The 22,421-nt window shown below is 35.5% G+C and overlaps 1 protein-coding gene across 1 annotated transcript in view; it reads right to left on the bottom strand.

The window, feature by feature from the left end:
• The window catches only part of CCSER1 (coiled-coil serine-rich protein 1), a 929,337-nt gene that overhangs the window by 179,530 nt on the left and 727,386 nt on the right, over positions 1 to 22,421 (bottom strand). The window lies entirely within an intron of this gene.

Genomic DNA, 22,421 nt, shown 5'->3' with positions numbered 1-22,421 from the left:
GTTAGCCTTTTCAACAACTGCATGTGGCTTTGTTAGGCAGACAGTGACGAAAATCTAGCTCTCCTAGGGACAAAAGTGTGCACCTTGCTTTGGTGCTGCCTTGAGCAATTGTCCCACCTGGGGAAGAAAAACAAAGGTGGGTGCCCAGTCTTGGTGCTACCCCACCTTAATCCTGCCCCCAGTAATTGCCATACCTGGGGGAAGTAGGACCCCCTGCTAATCTGTAAAAGAATGCAGGGAATTCCCCAGCCCCAGCAGGCCAGGCAGCCCAGGCACAATAGGACCTGGAAAGTGACCTAAGGCTAATTATCATTTAATTAACTGTCCATCAGAATGGTTCCATGGTGACATCTGAACCATGAGGAGGACCCAATCCAGACAGTATAAAACAGGACCCCAGAGGATAACCAGAGCCTCTTGTTATGACAGGGGGGCTGTTAGAGTCTGTGGCGAATGTGTCTTGCTCTTGCTCTATAAACCTATCTTTCTCTTCCTCAATAAACGTCGTTTCCCACTTGTCTTTCATTTGGTGGGTCTGGTCATTCTTTGGCCAAGAGGACACCAAGAACCCAGAACAGAAAACTGCTGACCTGACAGCTTCCCTGAGAAGAAGACAAATAAGTTCTCTCTTAGTTCAGCTACAAGGTTATTTTAATGATTTAAGGGAGTAATAAGAGAAATTTCTGCAAATTGCGGGGGGAAAAAAGACAGAGATGAGTAGAAAATTTCCCAAGACACTTTAATAGTCATTCTTGGCTCTTTTCTCACTCCAGATCTGCCATAGTGATGAGTGTAACCACTCCGTGACTTTAAGTGTCAGCTCTATGAGTATTATTCTCAGGCATCCACTGGGGGTCTTAGAACATATTCATTGAAGATAAGGAGGGACTACTGTACACGATTCATAGAATATTAGAAATGAAAGGGATCTTGGAAGCCAACCAATCCAACTTCCTCACTTTACATTTGAGGAAAATGATATCCAGAGGAGATGAGAGATTAATATTCAGTATTAATTTTTGTAATTTTAATCCTATATTTTCTACTACCTCCTAATCATCAATAACCAAAAAAGACAAGTAACAGAAAAAAATTAAATGTACCTCTAAATAAATAACTGTCCCGCAAGCTGTAAGATTTTTAGCTCTGGATGATAATGAAAATATTGCTTATCGACCTGTAAATACAGTCAAAGTAGAACTTAGAGGGAAGTAAATAGACTTAAAGAATTAAATTAGAAAAAAAATGAAATATTAGGTAGTTAGCAAGGGATTCCAGGTCTCCCAGGGAGGACGGTGGGTGCTTTGTCTTGGTGCAACTGCCCCATCTTGATCCTGCCCTGAGCTACTGCCATACCTGGGGGAGGAGGGAATACCCTACGAATCTGCCAATCATAACTTAGCGTGCCAGCTACAAAAGAATACAGAGAACTCTCTACCCACAGGCCAAGCTGCACAGATACCATAGAGTCGGAAATTGACCTAGAACAACCTGCATGCGTAGTAAGACAGGTCATGCAACTCCCAAATGTCCAATCAAAGTGGTTCTGTGGTGATCTCTGAACGATCAGGAAGGTCCCAATCCCGGCACTATAAAACAAGACACAGACCAGAATGAAGTCCTTTTCACACCCTTCCTTTTGCTCTGCCTTTACTGCGACAACCGGTCCAGTAGTCATCTGTGGCCTATGTATCATGCTCTGTAAACCTATATCTTGCTCTTGCCCTACAATCCTCTCTTTCTCTCCTCAATAAATCTCATTTTTGTGCTTGTCTTATTTGGTGCATCTGGTCATTCTTCAGCCTTGGGTGCATCAAGAACTGACGTTTCAGAATGAAACCTGACATATTGGCTAAAAATTAATGGATTAAAAACCTAAAATTAGAAGTTAGGAAAAAACAGAATAATAAACTCAAATAACACAGCAGAGAGAAAATAAAACTCTTAACAGGATAAATTAATGAAAGGAAAAACAAAGGAAGGATAATGAAGCAAAGCAACTAATAAAATTAACAAGCCTCTGGGGGAAAAAAATTAAGAACAAAAGAGAGAAGCCAAATATAGACGACATTAGGAATTGGATGGAGGACATGACTACAAATGCAGCAAGGAGTAAAAACATAAAGCATATCATCAACAATTTTTTTAGCAAAATTATTTAAAGATGAGGTCTTTGGGAGGTAGTTAGGTCATGAGGAGCCTTCATGGATGGGATTAGTGCCCTTATAAGAAATAACCCCTCTCTCTCTGATATTGCCATGTGAGGACACAGCAACCATGAAGAGGGTCCTCACCAAACGCTGCTTCTGCTGGTATCTTGATCTTGGACTTCCCATTTTCTAGAACTATAACAAATAAATATCTGCTGTTTGAAGCAAGCAGTTTTAGCAGCCCAACCTAAGACACTCACAAAACTAAATAATATGGCAAACATCACACTTAATGGTGATATTTTAAAAGCATTCCCTTTAAAATAAGGAAGGAGAAAAATATTCCTGCACTATTTCTATTCACATTGTATTGTGAATTATAGTAAGTAAATTGTACAAGAAAATTAGTAAAGAGCATCAGAAGATGAGAATTGTCATTATTTGTAGATAATATGATTTTTAGAAAATTGTTAACATTGCTTAGCAGGATTGCTATATATAAGATCGGTATGTCCAAAATATTTTTCCTTTATATTTCAATTTATTAATATTCATAGGTATTTTAATTACCATTCTTTGTGTGAAAGATAAATTAGAGTTGCATGTGATGTGAAACCAGAATTATACCGTGTAAGCTGGAATAGAGGTAAGTATATTCTTTAATAGTAAAATATAAAATAAAATTAATGTGGATTATGCCTACATGACCAGTGGTCAAAAATATTTTATTTGATTTGATAGGATCCTTCCACCACATGTGTATTTAACTGAACTCTCACTTTTAACTAATCTGTACAAATAATTCAGATAATTTTCCCTAAAATCTATAATAAAATCCAAGTGGTTCAGAAAATATTTCTGTGGTTGTAACAAGAGAATTCATTTCTACTTTCATCTATATATGTTAATTTAATCAATCTAGCCCTTGTAACTTTACTGAATGGGGTTTTACAAAAATATCTTAGATGTACATATTTATTATATATCCTCAATTCAGAAATTCTAGAATTCAAAACTTAGAAAAGTAAATATAACAATTTTAAAATAAAATCAAACTTACTCAAAGGAAAATCTAGAAATGTCAAAAGTAGACATTCATTTCTAGTTTGATTCACAAATTTCTAATCAATGAATAAACATTTTCATTTGTCAAACTAAAGCTATACATTTTGGTTCTGAGAAAATACTGCTGTAGGCTATAAATATTTAATTATACTTTTCAAACTCCTTTGTTGTGAAGGTGGAGTAGACTGCTGTCATGTATGTTGATGCTGGAACTGAAACAGTATAAAAGTGAAGAAAAATGAATTGGTTCACATATTAGTCACACGGCAGGCAGCCAAGTCAACGTCTGGGAAGCTTTGTGCAGTTTTGGGAGTAGCAATGGATGAAAGAAGAGACTTTTATTACACTAGAATTTTGCTGCTGAGATTTGATCTTTGTGTTGAAAATCTGCAGTGCTATTAACCTTGACCCAAGGCTCATGTTTATTTGGTCTTTTCCTTTCTTCATCTAGTTATTCCCTGTGGCAGCTACTCTAGCTGCCTGTCTGATACCTGTTTTCCTTTCCAGCTAACAGAGAGAATCTCGATTTTTTTTTTTCAGGGTCACAATGTACCAGCTAAAAAAACTTACTTTCTGTCAAATGGCTTCATTTTTTATTAATATGTAAATCTTCTGTGAGAGAAAAACCTTGGAACCCTCTTTTTTTCTTTTTCTTTCTTTTTTTTTTTTTTTTGAGACAGACTCTCACTCCATTGCCCTGAGTAGAGTGCTGTGGCATCAGCCTAGTTCACAGTAATCTCCAATTCAGGGCTCAAGCGATCCTCCTGCCTCAGCCTCCTGAATAGCTGGGACAACAGGGGTGCAACAGCACGCCCAGCTAATTTTTCTATTTTTAGTAGAGATGGGGTCTCACTCTTGCTCAGGCTGGTCTTGAACTCCTGAGCTCAAGTGATCTTCCGGCCTCTGCCTCCCAGAGGAACCCTCTTTCTTTCTGCCTAGAACTCATAACAAAGGCTTGGATGTACCATAGCTATATCATATGACCATGATGACAAGAACCACCTACTATGCTGGTAAAACGAGTAGACAGAAAGAGAAGACCATTGCTAACAATTATATTCCTAAATAAAAGAATATTACTCTATGTAATATTTACTTTAAACTTATTTTTTAATTTTTTCTAGAAATTTAAATTTAAAAGATCGAATGTTTTCAAAACTTGTCACCAACATGTTGCTCATGTGAACAAATACATCGCATGCAGACAATATTTGTGAATTCCCTTCTAAACCCTTTGCTGAGCTCAATAAACAAGTCATTTTGAAACGCTGATGAACAGTAAATCAACATGAACTAGATCCTACAGACTGATACTCTCTGAACTAGGAAGAAAGTAAACCTATTAAATAATAAGAAAATAAAATAACAGAATTTTAGAGATAGAACAGTTAAATACAAAACAAAACACTGTATGGACAAAGTCAAGAGTCCTGATTTAGACAGTTATCTTAGGCATGTCTCTCTACCTCAGTTGCTTCCATTGTAAACTGAGGGTATTTGATTAAATTACTTTATGATCTCCAGCCTTAACAATCTTTAAGAAGTCAAAATTACCATTAGCAAAATCTTGATGGTGCTATATATAAAAATCCATTCATTTATTCTGAATGCATTTACTGAGTGTCCAACGCATAACGGTGGAGAATGTGAAAGACAGAACTGTGCACAATCCAGGTGATCCAGCGCAAGCTCTCTGACAAGTAGAAACAGAAAGGAAGTACCCCAGCCTCTAAGCAGGATGTTAGTGTGGCAAGGAGTTCCAGTCTCAGGAAAAGCGAATTCCATGCAAAGAATACCTCTTGGGCCTATAAACCCATAGGCCACTGCACTGGCAAGGTCTTGTTTGTTATGGTCAGAAAATTTACGTCAAAATAACCAAAATGAGGTGCTGAAAAAAAAATTAGATTTTTTAGATTGTTGGAAGTTTAAATGAAGGATAATTTGGTTTGTGTTTTTTAAAGAAAAATGGTTAAAAGTTTAAACCTAGCTAAGTATCTTTGTGTATGATTCTAAATGTGTCCTAAACACAGAAGGATAAAACATTTCTTTAATTTGGAAGAGTTCTATTTATATCACTATGTGTGTAAGTATATTAGGTAATCATTCATTAGTAAAAGTTCGATTTACTTGAAAAAAGATTAATGTTCATTAGATCTTTACTGTTTTTTAAAAAGGGGTTGGGGCATCAGAATTTCCATGGGTGCTAGTTAAAAATATAGAGTCTTGGGCATCACCTAAACCTGAACAATCAGAAACTCTAGGGATGAGTCCTGTGACTCTGCATTTTAAATACGCTTTCTGGGTGATGCACACTAAAGCTTGAGAACCCCTGTTCTTCATCTATTCGTAACAGACACCATCTGTTTATCTGCATTGAAAAGGCAACCTGAACTGTCACCAAACACCTGTCCTCACGGTTGCCAGGTGCCTTGCCCTTCCAGCCTCACTGGATTTTTTTCCTTTCGGCTATGTGGAAGTCCAGCCCCCAAATGCCTACTCAAGTCTAATGGATATTCCTCTTTTACGGATTTGGCTATTAATGATTGGTACTTAAACCTAGTTCTCCAACTAAATTCTGAGCTTTACTCTCTCTGCAGATTTTTCTGTATCTTAAAAGAGAAAATAGAACCTTATTTTGCTGATTTTCATTTGCTGATATCATGTTGAAAGACTGTTTTGGATTCCAATCTCTTACCTACCCCTATTTATACTTCTATCCTTACAGTTTAATGGGTCAAAGAGCCCCTTTTCTTATATAATACAATGAGACTTGCAATCTGGGGATATTACCTGAGTTGTCTTTTATTCATTTGGCATGTTTTACTAGGCCCCATACCTACTGAAGATATCAGAAAGGTTTTCAGACCTATTTTTTTTTTAATCAAAGCAGAGATAGGCACTGAAAACATACTCTCTAAACATATAATTGCTGCAGAAACTTATAAAAACTTATAAATATTCATGTTTTTCTTTCATTCAATTAATATCATTTGTTTCAAATTCACCTATTTAACAAATTTTTATTTAGCAACTACTATGTGCTAGTTACTGTGTTAGATCATAGGAAAACAAAAATAAACAAAATAAGACACGGGCCCCTGTACTTTAGGAGTTTACAGTATAACTTACATAGGAATTGTTTTTAGAAGTAGTCATTTAATTAATAAATTCTTCACATTTTCATATTTTCCTTTCAAAATCATATTAACTTGTAACAAACACTTGGGAATCAACTTATATAGGAAATGGGGAAGGGCTGAAATCTATAGAGACTCAGAGATCTAAAATTGATTGAATTACTGAAATGGAATGAAATTACAGGAAAAAATTAAATTGAGCCACTCACCTCAACCCAGGGGCAAATCAGTGAGGGGAGAGATTATTAAAGAATATCAGGATATTGGCAAGAAAAATAAAAAGAATAAGTTACATTTTTCTTTGCTCATATCAATATAGTTCAATAGATTTGTGACCATGCTAAAGGTAAAACAATATTGGAAAAGCATTGTTTTTTCTATAAATGATTCTGTACTCAGTGGTATTTTAAATAATTCATTTGTTCATCTAATATTCATTCAGTACCTATTTTGAATTCTCCCTGATTTATCCCATAACGCTAAGGACAATATAGTGAATAAAAATCAATATTTCCTTTCCTTAGCAAAATTCTATTTTTGTGAGGGAAAGTGATATTAATCAAATAATATCACAAATGTTGTACTTGCAAAATAAAAACTTTCACTGTGGAAATAGTTGGTGGGATAAGAGAGTACAATAGGAATTGGACCAGTCAGGGAGATCTTTCTTCAAAGAAGTGATAAACATGTTTACCACCAAAGACCGTGAGAAAGGCTGGAAGGACATTCATGCTCAAAGGTTCTGTCTGCTCTGGGAAGGAAGATAATATGTTTGGGAAACTAAGTCTGAACATGATTTCATTTAAAAATTTCTAAAAAAGAAAAATCCAAGCTTCTGTTGAAAGCTAAATGGATCTATTTCCCAAGAAAAATGAAGTTTTAAGAAAAAGGAGAGTATTTTATGAACAATAAAGAAAATAAGTTAAACTGGTTGATTTCAAATAACACAACTATAAGTAATAAGGCAAAACTGTTGCTTTTGAATACACTTTCTTTTTAAGAAATCCATGATTGCTTAGGTCAAGCTGTAATCAGCACTTTTCTTGTAATTTCTACTTTCCAAATGGTATGGGCATTGAGCCTTTAAAAAATGTTTCTTCTATTAAATGCAGGCCATGGAATACATTTTGGCCACTCAAACTATAAGTTCTTAAATGATTTAAAATTATATAGACCCTCTCTTATTCATGATTAACATTAACAATGGCATAATTCACCAAAAAATAAATCAGAGTAAAATTACTAAGAAAAAGTGTTGTTATTATCATAGCATTCCTATTTGGCCTACAAGGAAAAAGATTGTTTAGTGTAGAAACATGAATGAAACAAGAATCAAGTCCGCCCACTTCTACTAACTAATCCAGGGTCCCTAATCAAATTAATTAACTTCCCTGGGGCTGACCTATAAAATAACAAAGGAAGAGGTTTGGACTGAAGCTAATTTCGAAATTTAAGACAAGGTCAAAAAAAAAAAAAAATCACAGTTCCAAAGATTGTTTTAAATTTTCAGACTGAATTCATTTCTGCTTTTCCTTCAGTCTATCAAGATTCTAAAAACCATGACTGCCCAACAATTCAACCTTTCATTTTCTTGCTTATTAATACTGGAAAACTGACCTTGATTTTAGTGTAAACTGAATTTGTCTATTATCTTTCAAGAAGGCAAATTTACTATGCAATAAAAACCAATCGTACTGAAAAGATGGGCTAGAGATAAGAATGGAAACTGTGCTTTCTTGATTTTACTAAATCAGGTGATTCATTTGCAAATGCGAAAATCCTTCCATTTTTATGTCATCGCCTGTCAGCTGGTGTACAGAAAGTGTTCATTTTGCAGTGCATTTAAATATTAAATACTGCACTCTAGCGAGCCACAGACAAAGAACAGCCTTCTTAACAAGCTGTTTGAAAGGAAATGACAGTACTCGTCTTCTTAAGTTTGAGAACCAACAGCACAAGCTATCATAAATAATGAGAAAAGCAAGGTAATTGCTGTGGTGTTTCCTATAAATAGCTATATGTCAAAAGACAGTCTTTATATTAGGAAAAAGACCTTTATCGGCATTTTATTTGTCAGATATAATTATGCACAATCATGCCTAATTAAAATTAGTGGCCCTGGACCATATACAATAGTCCCTTTTTATCTAGGGGGCAGTTTGAGGTGTAACAGCAAAACTAGCATGAATTTCTTTCTCCTTCTTCACAACTTCACGGACAGACAACTCGTTCTTACCGTGGATCTCAGCAACCTTAGCGTACGATTGTTTTCCTTTCCTCAAGTCAGGAACTTTCACCTTTTCACTTAAAGGGAGCACTTCACAGCTTCTCTTTGGCATATCTGAATTGCCAGAATCACTACTCTTGAGCTTTGGGGACATTATTAAGTAAAATAAGGATGACTTGAACATGAGCACCACTATACAATGACAGTTGATCGGATAACCGAGGCAGCTGCTAAGTGACTCAGGCGGGCATGCTGGACAAAGGGATTATTCAGGTCCGGGGCTAGACAAAGCAGGACAGCTAGGGATTTCATTACAGTACTCCGACAGGGCACAATTTAAAACATATTGTTTATTTCTGGAATTTTCCATTTAATATTTTGAGTCATAGTTGATCATGGGCAACTGGCACTGCAGAAAGTAAAACCATGGATGAGGGGGACTTGTGTACTTCTGGCTGTTCCGATCCTGCTGTGCCTAGTGAGTGGGATATTAGAGCGTCAGGGAAGCAGCTGGCAGGTGGGTAAACAAACGGAGCTTCTGCCCCTCAGCATTAGAGGAACCTGACGCACATACCCATGGGGAGACCAGAAACCTACGCGGGGAATGGAGAATCCTGGATTGAGTTGTATAGATCAGTGTTTCCTTTTGCTCCTTTGTGATATCTCTTCTTTACTTCTTTTCACATAACGGCAGATTCTTACCCATAAAAATGTTCCATGAGGGAATGTCAAAGTCACTTTGTCAAATTCTGTAGGCCTGGCCAGATTTCACACATAATGAACGTTGTTGTCTTTCATTTGCAAACAATAGAACATGTGGATTGGTAATACTGTCTTGATGAACACAGAGATTTCCTTTCATAAATTTATCTACAACTCCTGGAGCTCCATAGTTCATTCTGCTGTTAGATGATAGGCAGTTCATTCCCTGGGGAGCATGGTCAAATCACATCTTATTTGAGAAGAATGCTAAAATTTGAGAATAATTTTAAAAAGCAGGTTTTGTTTTTTAACTTATGCTGCTTCCAAGATGATCTTCTATTCTCCGTAGCACTCTTCATGTAACCTTATGCATCATCTGATTTTATTTTTCCACTTTAGCAAAACTTATCCAGAAGCCAGTATCTTCTGTTCTAATGTTTTATAGCAAAAACAAGTTTAGAAAATTATTGAAAATGAGACACTAGAGGAATCAATCCTAAAGTCGTCTTCCCGATAGTTATGAAATTTCTGAAAAGCATCTGTTACCGGTGTGGCATATTCCCTCTGGTCAACACAATGCATGACAGCACCTCATCTTTCTCTCTTTGTGAAATTTTTAAACACTGAGGGGCAATGTGCACAAACTGACGATGGAGAAGGCAGCTACGTATTCCACTTCAGTTCAATGAATTAATACCAGTAAAGAATACAGAACAATGTCCGTACTATAGAAAATACTCCGTAAATGCTATTTTTTAAGCTGCTATGATAGCAGTAATTTTTCACTTATTCATTCAACAATTGCGTCTGTGGTCCCAATATATTGCCAGGCACTGGAAATATAATGATAAATATAGTAATATCTATGCCCAAAAAGAGTTTACAGCATATAATAGGGTGTAGCAATTTCTATTAATACCATGCCCTTATTTCTACGGTTATACCAGGTCAATGTATGGTGTTGGCTTTCATCTATACCCTTTTTCCTAAGGGACAAAGATTACTCTGCCCCTACCTCAGGACAGGCCAGAGGAATACTCTCTCTCTCATTCTCTCTCTCTCTCTTTGTTTCTCTCTCTCTCTCTCACACACACACACACACACACACACACACACACACACACACACACACACACAGAGTCCCATCTAAGAGTAGCCCTCATCTAATAACTGAAGTTGGTATATAAATACCATAGTGTTCTCATCCCTTAGGAGAGATTATTCTGAAGCTCATATTCCACCAATATTCAGTTTTTCTGCAGGATTAAATTCCAGTTGTCCATAGTAGGATCTGGCTTCATAGTAAACTTAATTGGCTGTTCTTCACTATCTCACTGTCCCACTCCTTACAACAGCATCCTGGGTTCATCTACCAAATTACTTATTTGCATTTGAATTATTGTCTTCACAGAGCCCTGCTTCTGAGGGAGTCTTAACTATAACACAGGAAATAGACATGCACATAATTAAAAAAAATACAGACAGCTATTGATACCACAATAGACATCCACATTTGGTATAGTAGAGATTTAAAAAAAATGAAATGTCAATTACCCTGAGAATCTCAGAAGGCAATGAACAGAGTACTCTAGGAAAAGTGGGGAGGATGAGAATGTCTGTGTTAGTATAATGTAGGATCCGCCTGGGTCCGACAGAGTAAGCAGCAGAGGGAAGAAGCTGGAGAGGAGTCTGGGATAGATCAGAGAGAGCCTTCCTTGTCTTGATGAAGAGGTCAGACTTAATTTTGTAGGCAATGGTGAGTCATTAAGTCAATTTATGTTTTAATCAATTAAGTAAAATGATTATAAGTAGTTTGCATTTTAGAAGAGTTAATCTTACAGGAATACAAAAGAGGGATTGTCTGGTTCCATAGCTACAATAAGAGAGGCCATCAGAAGAATAGTGCAAAGTTTAAGGAAGACATGAGGAAAGAAGGAACTAAGTCAAAGCAGAATTGGAGAAGAGAATAGATTAGGCAGATGTTAGGAAGGTAGAGTCAATGGACCATGGTCATCTGGTGAGAAGACAGAGTTTGAGAAGAGAAAACAATATGGGTAACTCCTCTGTTGCTTGCTATGGTAACTGGGTATGTGGGTGTGTTATTTACAAACATAGGAGAAATTGCAAAGGAAATAGGCATTGATTTATGGAATAGAAAGGAGAAACTACAAAATAATGAATTTAGTTTTGAAAATGTTGATATTGAAGTATCTCTTGGGCATCTGAGAATTGTCCAGTAGGTAACTACATGCGGTGAAAAGAGATGCAAATTTGGGGTTTTCCTAATATAAGTATATATCAATCACCTGTTGCTACATAGCCACTTTAAACTTGGTGGCTTAACACAGTGATTTATTATTTCTCACAATTCTGTAGATTGCCTAGGCAGTTCTTCCACTTGTCTCATCTGGACTCAACCGTGTAGCTCCATTAAGTCTGGCTGAACTAGAAAGTACAAAATGGTCTCAATCATGGGTGTGGGGCCTTGGACTGGTTTCTCTCTTTCATGTGGCCTTGCATTCTCAGAACAGCTTCCTCGTGTAGTGGACTCAAGGCAGAATCCCAAGAGGCAAAAGTGGAAGCTACCATGTCTCTTAAGGCCAAGGCTCTAGACCACGTGCAATGTTCCATCTGCCACTTTTTAACGGCCTTAGCAAGTCACAGGGCCAGAAAAGATTCAAGGGAATGATGGTGCAACAACATTACATTGCAAAAGGGCATGGATAGAGAAAGGTATCATTCATCAGACGCCACTATCATAAGAAATAACCCAAAAAGCATTCTGAAATCTTGGGAGTATCAGTCTTATAGGTAGGAACTGAAGCCAAGTAAATAGTGGATCAGGAGCTAACTAAGAGATTCAGAAATAAGTGATAGAATACACACCTAAAGAGAGAAGGGTCAAGGAAGTCAGAGTAAAGCCTTTCAAAAAGAAAGGAGTGTTTAACTCATCAAAAATCTCAGACAGTGCTAGTATAAGATCAAAAACCAAATTAATCATAATATATCATTTTACAACTAATTGCACAAAAATTTTAATTAAATTGATAAGTCAGTATAGAAAAATGTGTTTAAGTACTTAGTGTCTTATGAACATGGTAAAAGATTTTAAAATTTTCATACATATGTATCGGTAGGTAAGTATGATAAGTATAAAAACGTGTTATACTTGGATAAAAATCTTTAAATGTCATGGAACAGAAATATCAGTTCAAAGAGTAAAAAGGAAAGGTGTATATTTTTCAAATGTTAAAGAAGAGCAGGCTTATATTTTTTTAATGTTGGAAAAGGTATCAAATAATTATGATTTTCAGAGAGATATAACATTTTTTATTAGTCAAGATTTCCCACATGCTGGAATCAGCAGCCTTTCCAACTATATGAAATTTCTAATGAAAAATGTAGATGTCAAGTGAAACATGTGTGAAGAGATACATAATTTTTCAAAATTCTTCTAGGGGGTACGGAATCCAAGTTTAAAGCCCACTGGTTTGCAGTGTACATTTGATGTCCTTTCTTTCTGAGAGCACCTATTTTAGTGTTTACTCATGAGTTTATTTTTATATTATTTGAATAACATTAATCTTCCCCAGTAATTTATATTTTCATGAAAGCAGAGATGTGGCTGAGTTTTGTTCACCAGTATATTCCTAGAAATTTCTGCAGTGTCTAGCTTATCACAAATACTTAGTATATATCTCTAGTTTAAATTATTCACTCAGCTTACTTCCAGGCAAAATTAATACACCTCTCATCACTCCCACCAAAACTTTCAAATCTCTGCCTCTTTCACCTTGAAATCCTTTTATACTTATAAGTCTTGTTAGATAAATCAGTACTGCTTGTGGCAATCAGTATTATCATATATGTTACAACTCTTGCATAATAATACAGTCATCCTTTTACTAATATTAAATATTTAGCTATTGATTACTGTTATCATTTTTAGAGATGACTTACTGTGCCTCTAGAAAATGTTCCACACTATACATTTGTATACTTGTTATAAACTGCATCCTACTACTTAAACCAAAGTTGTTTCAGGGTTGAAAGTTTATCATGTTCGATGTCTTTGGTTTTTTCTGCATTATTGCCAAAGGGTAAATTTATTGGAAGAAATGTCCATCTTCATTTCTTCATTAATTGTAATCAGACAGTAAACAGTATTTCTGTTGATAAGGTATCACAAATATTTATGCTAAATTCACCACGTGAACACGTAGCACTGGCTTTAAGACCCATAGACTGGGCAGTATAACTGTTTGGATGTCAATTTATGATTTTATAGATTTAATTTTAAAAAACATTTACCAGAAATTGAGACAGCTACTTCGGGTAAAAGAAATGAACTCAAAGGTAAGTACATTAAGATTACGTTTGCTTCCACCAGAGAATTATGATAACAATTGCACAAATGTAATAGCCATGTTTAATTTAAGAATGAAATAAGTAAACTAACCTTGTTGTTGCTCTTTTTGTGGAAAATATTGTCCCAATACTGTCTAATATTAGAAAAAAAAAACCTATGTTAAAATGTCTTCATTTAGCATCAACAACAAAAAGTCTTTAGTAGTTTTCGGGCAGAAGAAAAATATTGTAATTCTTTTAGCTCTTGCCAATAGCAGTGGAAAACAACTCCAGATAAGTTAAGGTTTGATACCTAAGTTTGCAGACCACTTTACTGAATACAGTATGCACATGCACAGCTTTTTAGCAAGTACTTAAAGGTCCTGAAAGCGAGAGGGTGGAGAATTTCTAACCAAAGCTACACATGGGCACACATTTTAAGACAAGATTTTGACATGTGTTGGATGAACTCTATCTTCTTCTATAAACATATCATTTCAAAAAATCATGTAACAGGCTGGGTGGGTTGTCCCATGCCTGTAATCCCAGAACTTCGGGAGGCCAAGGCGGGAGGCTTGCAAGAGCCCAGGAGTTCGAGACCAGCTGAGCAACATAGTGATATCCTGTCTCTACCAAAAGTAAAAACAAACAAACAAAAAAACCCCAAATACTATGTAACAGTTATATAAAAGTAATAGTAATATTCAAGAAAGAAATAGTTATGTTAAATAGTTTAATCAGTCTGAAATAGTTGCACATAAGCAAATCTATTTCAAAATTATTTCTTTTAGATAATAATGGATTAGCATTTTATTTCAAGATAATATTATAACCATCTGAAAGCTCCCTGAGGAATAAGGCGCATGGGTTTCTCTTAAGTCAAAAGAATATGTACATTTAGCCAATTTCACTCCATTTTTCTAGAGAGCAAAAAAGCAGTGCTCTCTAACTCTGATGCCAGAATTAGAGCTTGGAATTCAGGGGGAAGTGAGACAGACTAGAGCTAGAAATAAGAGAACTTGGAATGGTCATGCCCGTCAAGATAGTCATGTTCATTAAGGAGAAGACTCTGCTAGAAGTGATGGAAGGAAGCACTATAGGGCAGGTGACCACACTGGTTAAGACGTGATAATAAATGGCAGCAGATCGGGCCAATGTTGCGGTTAAAAGGACTCAGGTCAGATCAGTGGAGTAAGGAACATAGGATGTAGCTAAAAATAGCTAAGTGTCCACTTGGAGACTGTAGGAGTGTGGGCTCCAATATGACTTGTGTCCTAATGAAAAGAGGAAATTTAGAGAGAGACACCCACATAGGGAGAATACCATGTGAGGACTGAGGTTGCTGCCACAAGCCAAGGAACCATGAGAAGCTAAGAAAGAGACCTGGAATACATCCCTCCCTAGAGCCTTCAGAGGAAACACGTCACTGCCAACACCTTAGTCTTGGACCTCTAGCCTCCAGAATAGGGAGATAATAAATTTCCCTTGGTTAAGCCACCCAGTTTGTGACCCTTTGTTACGGTAGCCCTAGCAAACTACTGATACGTAACCTATCCTTCTTGAAAACCCAAATTCAAACTGGCAAGACATTAAGGAGCTCTAACTCTCATACCTTTACATAAATAAATAAATTCTTATATTATTTCTTTTATACATTTATATAAAAGAAGGAGTAAAAAACATGATGGGTTCACTTTGGTCTTACACTCCATTGCTAGCTATGAGCTCCTCTGTTGTTCCTTGTAGAGTAAAAGAGCCGCGAGCCTTTTGTGTAGTATCGCTTTGTAACATGTAACACTGTGTCTTAAGCAAACATTCATTTATGGCAAGTCAATATCACAAATGAAATATTGTCTGAGGAGAAAGGAAAATCAATATTCACCTTTAGGGTCATTAAATTTTGATAAAGATTTTCTGGGAACATCAATATACCAGCAAACAGTTATGTATTCCATATTTTTTTTTTCTTTCTTTAATGAAATCTGTCTAGGATTTCATTCACTTGAGCTCACATGTGAGCGCTCTCTCTCTCTCTCTCTCTCTCTCTCTCTCTCTCACACACACACACACACACACACACACACACAGTTTTTTACACAGTCATCAGCGACCTCCTTGATGATTTTTCTTGTTGGTTTTATTTTAAATAGATGTATTAACACAGCGGTCCCCGACCTTTTTGGCACCAGGGACCATTTTCATGGAAGACAATTTTTCCACAGATCGGGGAGTTGGGGGGTGGTTTCAGGATGATTCAAGTGCATTACATTTATTGTGCAATTTATTTCTTTATTATTATATTGTAATATATAGTGAAATAATTATAAAACTCACCATAAGCGGGGGACCCCTGTATTAACCAATATTAGCTTTGCCATTAGAAGAAAAGTATACCAAACCAACCAGACACTTGCACTCTAATGTCTGGACAGGTAATTGTAGAATTAGAATAGAGCAGTCAGCTAAAAAGGATGGATGAGATTTAAAATATTCACTTTTCACATTTGAGAAATATGTCGCTATTTTTAAAAAGGAGGAGGAGAAAATGTTGTAGAGTAATATATGAGAAGGGTAGAACTCAGCATGACAATGGGAACAACTAAATAAAATGTCCTAAAAAACCTGAGTTGTTCCACTTCCCATAGGCTTTGACCCAATAGCCTCAGAAATTGTCATTTTTTTGACCGTGTACAAATGATCTCAATAAATTTCCATTTTATTAAAAACAAGCTTAAATTACCCATCTCTAGACATAAGAAAACACATTTTGCTAAATTATGTTTTATACGTTTATTTGCTTGCTTCTATGTTAAAAAATTCTTGGACTCCTAAAGTATTTTTCTTAGATTTTATAATGCCATAAACTTAGCTATACATTACTGTTGGCTAATTATCTTTACTCCATTCCACTCAATGTTTGATTAACATTCCTTGTAAAAATATACTAACGACAATTTGAATGTCCTAGGCCAGTAATTCTTAAACTCTCTGTTCGTGTACACTGTCGAATACGTACATGCCTATGCAACAGCAAGGATGCATTTTTCAGAGCTGAGAATGCACTGAAGAAATAAGTTGTTAAAGCATTGTCTCCATGGAAATGGGTGGCATATCAGACATAATACTTTAGCAAATACTCTTCCACTTTCTGCTAATCCCCTGAGGTCACAGTAGGCCAAGAAAACACTGCTTGCAGATAATGTCCATGAAAACATTCTCAAATCTCTCCAATCTAGCATTGTGTTTATGAAATCCTTTATAATGGCAAAGACTTCCACTCATTGCTAATTATTTATGGATCTTTACCTTCTATTTTCTAGAACATTTTATTCAAAGTATCTCCAAGTAACCTAAAACATTTATATCCAGCATGATACTCTCTCCCTTTGTGCCTTTAGGGCAGGGTCAGCACTGTCACTTGCAAATATTTTGTCAATCATTAGGAGATGGAACACTTGCCAAAATATAAACGGAGAGGCCACTGCTCAGTACACAGCAAACCATACAGTTTACATAGTGCAGTGGTATAAAACCTCTTTGTGTTCATCCTCACACTTTCAAATGTATATATACCCACTCAAACGGGGGAGGGGTGTATTTGTGGAAATAAGAGTGCACTGAACTCAGATTAGGGCACGAATGATTATTATCCAAGACCTTAGCAATGAAGGGAACTAACATCGACAAATAGAGAGTGTTTAACAGTCAGATACTCAGATCTCCTTGGCTAAAAGCATTTTGTAGCCCTCAGATCCAGAGGAAAATGTACGATTACAGTGTATTCTAATGGGCTATTTAAAGACAGAGGGGATTATAGCCTGTCATTGCTACTTGGGCCCATTAAATGGGGGTATCAGTGATTAATATTTTTAATAGCACTCTTGATGAATTTAAAAGTCCAAAACAATACTAAAGTCAGCCATGATCACAATACAAATGCTATTATACCAAAAGAACTCATGGTTTCAATTCAAGTATCCACACTTTTCTTCGTTGCCCTTCAGCAAGGAACCGCTCTTTTCTATTCTCTCAAGGCAAAGGCTACTCACATTCCAGTAGACACGAGATTATTCTTCCACTTTGCTCTTAGGCAATGTAAATTGTGCCATGCTTTTACCACAGAATCCACTCAGCAAAATGTTTCATCTAAGAAATGGCAGAATCATCGTACATGCATACCGAGTTGTAGCAAGAATAAATTTAACAATTTGCCTATGATGTAACAGCACAGCAGTAATTGGTTCAAAAAACCCATTTAATCTATGGCATAAGAGTTAAGAAATACTCCCTCAGGGACTGAGCAGAAAAAAGGGGGAGCATTATAGAAAAGGTGATTGAAAGGAAGTAGCAACAAGAAATAAGACTAGATGGGTTACTTACAATGACTTGGCTATATATTAGATCTGTTCAGATTCCTTCCTTATATTGTTTCTGAATTTTTTTTTCATGAAGAATCACTACACAGGAAAGTTAAATGGTCATAAACTCTAAGCAAATGCAAAACTGTTTTATTAAGAGTTGATACATGATGGATAAAACAGTGTGCTCTTTGATAAATTACTGAGTTTCTAATATCATATTCATTTGAAAAAATATAGATTGTTGTGATGCTCATTTAAGAATGAAATTTTGATGCCTTATAGAGCATCATACTCTAAAGAAAAATCATTAGTTCTAAATTATTTCAACCAAGAATAATTGTGCTCTCTTTTAATTACTATTACAAATTGTTTGAATGTTCTTTTAGATGACACTGGCATCTCAGTCATTATTTGCCTTTAATAAAATGCAGTGTCTTTCTCAGAGTACAGCAGGAAAAAAAATGAATAAATAACTCATCTAACTAAAAGTTCTATAAGAATTGACTCAACAAGTCAAATTACTAGCTGCATTAGTATTGCACCTCTGCTACATGGAAAATGGCAGACTTATACTTCATTGTGAGAATGATAGAACATTAAAATTTTTCTGAAACATTGAAATATAGTAAAATATTGACAAAGATTTGGACAAGCATTTTAGTTTAGTTTCTAGGTTGTATTTAGGTATTTAGATGGCAGAGTTCTACTTGCAAATGGAAGCTTTTATTAATTTGTTACATGCTGGTAAAAGGGAAGCTGACAAATTAGAGGCTTAGAAGAGTTACTAACAAAGTCGTTATTTAGTTTCCTTGTGTTTTCAAAAATTAATTATACTAAATGAAAGCAAATGCATAAAAACAAGCAGCATAGATTAACTTTATTTTACTTTAAAAAAAGAACTCTGTTTTAGAGAAAACTAAACCAAAACAAAATAAGAATCTAAAGCACTTTAACTTTTCAAATATAATCCAAGTAGCTGAAACAGAAACATGAGGACTTTTTTCTTTAATGGCCTCATATTTTCCTACCTATTGTGGAAGGAAGCATTCTTGAACTGATTGATAGCTATTAAAAACTTCTCTATAAAAAGAAAAAAAGAAAGAAAGAAAGAAAGAAAAAGAAAGAAAGAAAAAGAAAAGAGAAGAGTATTGATAAACGAAAGGTTGGTAGTAACATCCCTAGAAAAACTTTCTGTTATGGTTCCTTTTCTTCTCTGTTTTGTTTTCAATAAGTACATACACACACACACACACACACATATTACTCCCCAACAAAAACAAAAATAATTAATCCAACTGGTCTACTTTCACATGATTTATAAGCAGAAGACCAAAAGTAAATTTAAAACCACAAGCAAACCATGAATTACAGTTTGGGAAATATTTTACACAACGTCCAAAATACTGATTACATTCTTACGGTCTTCCAATGTAACATTGTCTCAAATCATTTGTATTTTCATGTTTTGCTGTTAAGTCCAAGTTGAAATATGCAAAGATATATATTTTAGAAAAGAAATTTCTGCATCTTATACTAGTAGATGATGGCTTTTGAACTTTTCCACAAATAGTTTGCATACCAAATTATTCCATTTACTGTTATATTCATTTTATTTTAGCTACAGAAATGTTTAGGGGCTTTAATTGCAAAAGCTTTTTTCTCATTTTATAAAAGGAATAGGCCGGGCGCGGTGGCTCACGCCTATAATCCTAGCTCTCTGGAAGGCCGAGGCGGGTGGATTGTTTGAGCTCAGGAGTTCGAAACCATCCTGAGCAAGAGTGAGACCCCGTCTCTACTAAAAATAGAAAGAAATTAATCGGACAACTAAAAATATATAGAAAAAATTAGCCGGGCACAGTGGTGCATGCCTGTAGTCCCAGCTACTTGGGAGGCTGAGGCAGAAGGGTCGCTTGAGCCCAGGAGTTTGAGGTTGCTGTGAGCTGGGCTGACGCCACAGCACTCTAGCCCAGGCAACACAGTGAGACTCTGTCTCAAAAAAAAAAAAAAAAAAACAAACTTTTGAGTAATTTTATGAACAATATAATAACTTAAAAAGAAGTTATTAGATCATGAGAAATAAGGCATACATACACACATACATGGATATTGCTACCTAAATCAAAAACTTTGTTAATTTTTTGTAGCAACAGTGAAAAGATCCAAATTATTCCTATATATTTGAGATTTCATATACTTCATACAGCATTAAAAATAAGTCAACCATGATGCTTCATGGAAATAAAGAAAGATAATCTACCTTAGAGGGAAGAAAATGACAGAATTTTGCCTTGCTTTCTGCAATTGAGAAATAAGTCTTAAAAGAAGCATATGTTTCACCATATAATTGTATATTCTGCTTTAGTATTAGTTCTAAAAGACATTTAATTTAAACAATATCCTTTTTATATCCCTCTAATAACTTACATGCATGTGCACTTTTATAAATGAAAACAATAAATAATATATAAATACGTTTCCGGTACCATTCTGGGCTTGTGCGATTCAGTCATAGTGTTAATGGTGTGTCTAGGTAAACATCTGAAACAATATATGCTACTAATTAAAAGACAGTATATCCTGTGGTGTGAACTCTGTGATCTAATTAAATTCTGGCTGCCCTCCATTACGGAAAAGGAAGTATGTGATGTGTGAAAACGTGCGAATTAAACTAGATTACTAAGTCCTTGGACCAATATTGCATTTCTAAGGTAAGACATTTTGATGATCCGGAGCGTATGAAATGATGAATCAAGGGATACAGCTCACAAAACATAGATCTGCATATTATGCCAGGTAATTTAAATTAGCCTGACGAAGTTAAAGTCAGCCAATGTAGCAGAAGGTAATTCATTAGGAAGGGAAATTTAAGACAAATGCTTTGCATTCCTAGTCAACAAAATATCAACTCAATGAAAACTTTCTTTCCTTTAAATGTGAGTAAACATAATATTTAAAATAGACTTTTTTTTGTAGTTATTTTATCTTTTAAATAGTTCTCTTTTTTTTAACTAGTATTAAATCTCAAGCCAAGAAGAAACCTCACGTTTTCTTTCAGGGAATATCTGTCATTTTATAAAATCTTTCTACATAAATTAAAATTGTAAGAGAACACATTCTTGTTCCATTTTCATCATTTACATTTTAATATTTATTTTCATTTTATTTCACCTTTTTCTAACTGATTTGTAGAACTAATGTTGGGAAAAACAATAGAAGGTAATTATAATACAATATACTTAGTGGTGTCTTGGCACTGAATATATGTTGATGAGTAAACCAGAAAACATCTTTGTTTTCATAGAGTTTATACCCTAGTTAGGGCAATAATCAAGAAATTAAATAATTTGGTAACATAATTTCAGATATTGATAAATGCTGTGAAAAAAATGAAGTATATAATTTGCACTGGTACACAAATGACCAAAAAAAAGACCTGGGGGGAAACATCCTAGGCAGACAGAACAGCAAATGCAAAGTTTTAAGGGATAAGAAAGTTTAGAAATCAGTCTAGTGTGGCAGGAATGCAGTAGCAGACAGAAGAGAAAGTGGTTGGAAGTCAGAGAAATAATAAAGGCCATTCTAGAATAATAAGGCCCTTTAAGCCATGAGAAGAAGTTTGGATTTATATCACAACAAATAAGCCATAGGAGAATTTCGAATAGAGAAAGTTTATGTAGAAGGCTTATCTGATCTGATTTATATTTTAAAAATATAATTCCCCTGCCATATGGAGATTACATTTGGAGTAAAATAAGAGTGGAAAATAGATGATCAGTCAGGAAGTGATTATAGAAATAAGAAAGAACGTTGGCTTCGATTAAGGAGGTCACAGTCGCAATAAACCTGAGTGGAAGAAACTTAGAATGTCTTTTGAAGATAGAGCTAAGAGGATTTGCTGCTTAAATAAATGCTGGGGTGAAGGAAAAAAGAGGAATGTAAGAATTCTCCAAGTATTTTTTGGCTTGGAAACCGGTTGTCACCTACTCGGGTGAACTAAGGGGTAGGGGGAGGATATGCTCAAAGGTTAAGATTGAGGGTTTTATTTTCTTCCTCATAATTTTACATGATTACATTTATGTTCAAATGAAGATATCAGTCTGGCAATTCTACATATGCCCAGAGTTTGGGAAGAGGTCAGGACTGGTGATTCCAATTGGGTTGTCACAGGGACATTACTGTCCTTTGTGTGAACTGTGTTTTATTAAACAATGTGTTTCATAGTACCATATAAGAAAGAAAGAAAAAGGAAGAAAGGAATTAAAGAATGGAGGGAGAGTGGGAAGGAGGGAAGGAGGACGGAAAGAGGGAAGGAGGAAGGAAGGAGGAAGGAGGAAGGAAAGAAGGAAGGAGGAAGGAAGGAAGGAGGAAGGAGGAAGGAAGGAAGGAAGGAGGAAGGAAGGAAGGAGGGAGGAAGGAAGGAAGGAAGGAAGGA

The sequence above is a fragment of the Propithecus coquereli genome, unplaced genomic scaffold, assembly GCF_000956105.1.
Source record: "Propithecus coquereli isolate 6110/MARCELLA unplaced genomic scaffold, Pcoq_1.0 Scaffold26, whole genome shotgun sequence".
NCBI classification, from domain to species: domain Eukaryota; kingdom Metazoa; phylum Chordata; class Mammalia; order Primates; family Indriidae; genus Propithecus; species Propithecus coquereli.
Note: the sequence above shows the minus strand (reverse complement) of the source record. Positions and strands in the feature narration are given on the sequence as shown.